Source organism: Oncorhynchus mykiss, chromosome 16 (genome assembly GCF_057628025.1).
Source record: "Oncorhynchus mykiss isolate SJ-2025 chromosome 16, ASM5762802v1, whole genome shotgun sequence".
NCBI classification, from domain to species: Eukaryota; Metazoa; Chordata; class Actinopteri; order Salmoniformes; family Salmonidae; genus Oncorhynchus; species Oncorhynchus mykiss.
In genome coordinates this window covers 19365133-19371132 of record NC_143037.1, presented here as the reverse complement: position 1 = coordinate 19371132, position 6000 = coordinate 19365133, and positions in this window count along the sequence as shown.

Genomic DNA, 6000 nt, shown 5'->3' with positions numbered 1-6000 from the left:
CATAAGTGTCAAAGGCTTTTATTGACAATAACATGAAGTTGATGCAGAGTCAATATTTGCAGTGTTGACCCTTCTTTTTCAAGACCTCTGCAATCCGCCCTGGCATGCTGTCAATTAACTTCTGGGCCACATCCTGACTGATGGCAGCCCATTCTTGCATAATCAATGCTTGGAGTTTGTCAGAATTTGTGGGTTTTTGTTTGTCCACCCGCCTCTTGAGGATTGACCACAAGTTCTCAGTGAGATGAAGGTCTGGGGAGTTTCCTGGCCATGGACCCAAAATATCAAAGTTTTGTTCCCCGAGCAATTTAGTTATCACTTTTGCCTTACGGCAAGGTGCTCCATCATGCGTTTTTCATCACCAAACTGTTCCTGGATGGTTGGGAGAAGATGCTCTCGGAGGATGTGTTGGTACCATTCTTTATTCATGGCTGTGTTCTTAGGCAAAATTGGGAGAAGCAACCCCACACATGAATGGTCTCAGGGTGCTTTACTGTTGGCATGACACAGGACTGATGGTGGCGCTCACCTTGTTTTCTCCGGACAAGCTTTTTTCCGGATGCCCCAAACAATCGGTAAGGGGATTCATCAGAAAAAATTACTTTACTCCAGTCCTCAGCAGTCCAACTTTTGCAGAATATCAGTCTGTCCCTGATGTTTTTCCTGGAAAGAAGTGGCTTCTTTGCTGCCCTTCTTGACACCAGGCCATCCTCCAAAAGTCTTCGCCTCACTGTGCATGCAGATGGACTCACACCTGCCTGCTGCCATTCCTGAGCAAGCTCTGTACTGGTGGTGCCCGGATCCTGCAGCTGAATCAACTTTAGGAGGCGGTCCTGGCGCTTGCTTGACTTTCTTGGGCGACCTAAAGCCTTCTTCACAACAATTGAACCGCTCTCCTTGAAGTTCTTGATGGTTGATTTAGGTGCAATCTTACTGGCAGCAATATCCTTTTTTAAAATTTTTATTTTACCCCTTTTTCTCCCCAATTTCGTGGTATCCAATTGTTGTAGTAGCTACTATCTTGTCTCATTGCTACAACTCCCGTACGGGCTCGGGAGAGACGAAGGCTGAATGTCATGCGTCCTCCGATACACAACCCAACCAGCCGTACTGCTTCTTAACACAGCGCGCATCCAACCCGGAAGCCAGCCGCACCAATGTGTCGGAGGCTACACCGTGCCCCTGGCAGCCTTGGCTAGCGTGCACTGCGCCCGGCCCGCCACAGGAGTCGCTGGTGCGCGATGAGACAAGGAGATCCCTACCGACCAATCCCTCCCTAACCCGGACGACGCTAGGCCAATTGTGCGTCGCCCCACGGACCTCCCGGTCGAGGCCGGTTACGACAGAGCCTGGGCGCGAACCCAGGGACTCTGATGGCACAGCTGGCGCTGCAGTACAGCGCCCTTAACCACTGCGCCACCCGGGAGGCCGGCAGCAATATCCTTGCCTTTGAAGCCATTTTTGTGCAAAGCAATGATGACAGCACGTGTTTCCTTGGAGGTAACCATGTTTGATAGAGGAAGAACAATGATTCCTTTCAAAGCTTCCAGTCTGTTATTCGAACTCAATCAGCATGACAGAGTGATCTCCAGCCTTGTCCTCGTCAACACTCACACCTGTGTTAAGGAGAGAATCACTGACATGATGTCAGCTGGTCCTTTTGTGGCAGGGCTGAAATGCAGTGGAAATGTTTTTTGGGGGATTCAGTTCATTTGCATGGCAAAGAGGGACTTTGCAATTAATTGCAATTCATCTGATCAGTCTTCATAACATTCTGGAGTATATGCACATTTCCATCATACAAACTGAGGCAGCAGACTTTGTGAAAATGAATATCTGTGTCATTCTCAAGTTTTGGCCACGACTGTACGTTATTTACCTTCAGAGGTGAATGTTGCAAACCAGTTGCAGTGATAAGCGTTTTGTTGTGCACTCTCCTCAAACAATAGCATGGTATTTTTTCATTGTAATAGCTACTGTAAATTGGACAGTGCAGTTAGATTAACAAGAATTTAAGCTTTCTGCCCATATAAGGGGGGGGGGGGGGGGGGGGGGGGTGACACCGATCCCGTAGAGGTTTTTATGTAAACTATATGTTTCTTAAGGGTGGCTTTAGTGTAGCGTACATTCTTCCAGTGTGAAGTAACTGGCCAACTAGATTTTCATAGTAGCTCCTCCAAAACTGCTAACAAGTACACTGAACACAAATATAAATGAACATGCAACAATTTCAAAGACTTTACTAAGTTACACTTCATATAAGGAAATCAGTCAATGGAAATAAATGCATTAAGCCCGAATCTATGGATTTCACATGACTGGGAATACATCTGTTGGTCACAGATACTTTTTTTTTTTAAAGGTAGGGGAGTGGATCAGAAAACCAGTCAGTATCTGGTGTGACCACCATTTGCCTCATGCAGCACGACATCTCCTTCTCATAGAGTTCATCAGGCTGTTGATTGTGGCCTGTGAGATGTTGTCCCACTCATCTTCAATGGCTGTGCGAAGTTGCTGAATATTGGTGGGAACTGGAACTGTCATACACGTCGATCCAGAGCAATCCAAACATGCTCTATGGGTGACATGTCCGGTGACATGTCCGGTTAATAGACCACAAAGCAGTACACAACTGAGCTAAACGTTTGGAAATGACAAGTTCACTTTCTCCTTCATAGCCTGAAAATGCATATCAAGTTCAAATGAGCTGTTTAGCTCACATCTGAAGGTTGGGGGTCTTTTAGGGGGTCTTAAACTGCGTACCGCTAAAATATCATAATGATTATGATCACACTTCCTCAATTAAAAAATGATGGCGACACTATTCCAAAGATGGTTTACAAACTTGGGAACCAAGGTTGAGTTATCAGTGGAGCCAGTTATCGCCCTGATTTGTTGAAATACCTGTGTCTTCACGCCTAGAAAAAAAAACCTCCAGGCTTCCATCATAACTGTAAACTTATATAAAATGGACAGTTTTATAGATAGATAGATAGATACAGTTGAAGTCGGAAGTTTACATACACTTAGGTTGGAGTCATTGAAACTCGTTTTTCAACCACCCCACAAATTTCTTGTTAACACAACTATAGTTTTGGCAAGTCGGTTAGGACATCTACTTTGTGCATGACACAAGTAATTTTTCCAACAATTGTTTAGACAGATTATTTCACTTATAACTCACTGTATCACAATTCCAGTGGGTCAGAAGCTTACATACACTAAAGTGACTGTGCCTTTAATCAGCTTGGAAAATTCCAGAAAATTAGGTCATGGATTTAGAAGCTTCTGATAGGCTAATTGACATAATTTGAGTCAATTGGAGGTGTATCTGTGGATGTATTTCAAGGCCTACCTTCAATCTCAGTGCCTTTTTGCTTGACATCATGGGGAAATCAAAAGAAATCAGCCAAGACCTCATTTGTAGACCTCTACAAGTCTGGTTCATCCTTGGGAGCAATTTCCAAACGCCTGAAGGTACCACGTTCATCTATACAAACAATAGTATGCAAGTATAAACACCATGGGACCACGCAGCCATTGAACTGCTCAGGAAATAGATGTGTTCTGTGAACGTACTTTGTTGCGAAAAGTGCAAATCAATCCCAGAACAAAAGCAAAGGACCTTGTGAAGATGCTGGAGGAAACAAGTACAAAAGTATCTATATCCACAGTAAACGAGTCCTATATCGACATAACCTGAAAGGCCGCTCAGCAAGGAAGAAGCCACTGCTCCAAAACCACCATAAAAAAATCCAGACTATGGTTTGCAACTGCACATGGGGACAAAGATCGTACTTTTTGGAGAAATGTCCTCTGGTCTGATGAAATAAAAATAGAACTGCTTGGCCATAATGACCATTGTTATGTTTGGAGGAAAAGGGGGAGGCTTGCAAGCCAAAGAACACCATCCCAACCGTGAAGCAGGGGGTGGCAGTATCATGTTGTGGGGGTGCTTTGCTGCAGCAGGGACTGGTGCACTTCACAAAATAGATGGCATCATGAGCACGAAAATGTGGATATACTGAAGCAACATCTCAAGACATCAGTCAGGAAGTTAAAGCTTGGTCACAATGGGTCTTCCAAATGGACAATGACCCCAAGCATACTGCCAAAGTTGTGGCAAAATGGCTTAGGGTCAACAACATCAGGCATTGTAGTGGCTATCACTAAGACCTGACCTCAATCCTATAGAACATTTGTGGGCAGAACTGAAAAAGCGTGTGCGAGCAAGGAGGCCTACAAACCTGACTCAGTTACACCAGCTCTGTCAGGAGGAATGGGCCAACATTCCCCCAACTTATTGTTGAAAGCTTGTGGAAGGCTACCCGAAACGTTTGACCCAAGTTAAACAATTTGAAGGCAATGCTACCAAATACTAATTGATTGTATGTAAACTTCTGAGCCACTGGGAATGTGATGAAAGAAATAAAAGCTGAAATAAATCATTCTCTCTACTATTATTCTGACATTTCACATTCTTAAAATAAAGTGGTGATCCTAACTGACCTAAGACAGGGAATTTTTACTAGGATTAAATGTCAGGATTTGTGAAAAACTGAGTTTAAATTTATTTTGCTAAGGTGTATGTAAACGTCTGACTTCAACTGTAGATAGATAGATAGGAGAATTATAGGGGCCAGTTTTGAAAAAACTAATCCCGTCTGAATCGTCCTCTAGAATAACGGACATTGTTGGTTAATAAATACATAACCAACATTCTCTAGTAATATCAGTGCCATGCAAATAGGGCTTAAGCCCCGTCTAAGCCGGGGGGGGGGGGGGGGTTCTACTGAGCTGTTCTATGGAATTGTTTTATTGTTTTATTGAATTGTTTTATTTAACAATTCTATGGAATTGTTTTATGAAGGTCATACCAAAGACCATTTAGCTTTATGAATCTGAATTGAGACATCTTGAATTTAATTTGTTTTTGTTTTGGCCTTGGAACAACAGGTAGTTGTTCCAAAGAAATCTAAATGAAGTTTGTTTTGGAGTGTCTGTCCTATATCTGAGAGATATTAGAAAGGAAACCTTTTTATATATATATATTTTTTTAACATTTTAACCCTTATTTTTGTCACTAAACAGTCTTCATATATACTTCCATACATTTTTTCAACTGGTGTCAGGGGACCTTCAGACGAGTCTTGTGAGGCCTGTGGGCATCTTAGAGCAAAACCGAGATGTACGTATTTGTAGTTTCATCTTTCCACAGAGGGGTCATATTAGTGTGTAGGCCACTGATCGGACGCTACTATACAGACAGATGTTGGCAGGTCGGCTGTACCAACTTCAGACGTGTCCCAAGACGCTTGTTGTAGACCAAAACAGAGAGCACCATCGTGCTCATGAGAGTCTCATATTTCCATTGAGGGCTCATAATATTGTGTAGGTCAAACTGTTTGTGAGAAGACTGATTTTCGGGATGTCTCATGGTCTGACTAACATCACTCTACCTCTTGTCACCTTTCACCACAGAGGTTCAAACTATTGAACCCAGTTCCAACATTTGAATATAAAATGTATTTTATCAAACAAAACTATGCTACATTTTATCTCTGGGACCCACAGGATGACAAAGATTACTGAATGTAAGTACAGTCATGGCCAAAAGTTTTGAGAATGACACATATCAATTTCCAAAGTTTGCCGGTTCAGTGTCTTTTTAGGTATTTTTGTCAGATGTTACTATGGAATACTGAAGTATAATTACAAGCATTTCATAAGTGTCAAAGGCTTTTATTGACAATAACATGAAGTTGATGCAGAGTCAATATTTGCAGTGTTGACCCTTCTTTTTCAAGACCTCTGCAATCCGCCCTGGCATGCTGTCAATTAACTTCTGGGCCACATCCTGACTGATGGCAGCCCATTCTTGCATAATCAATGCTTGGAGTTTGTCAGAATTTGTGGGTTTTTGTTTGTCCACCCGCCTCTTGAGGATTGACCACAAGTTCTCAGTGAGATGAAGGTCTGGGGAGTTTCCTGGCCATGGAC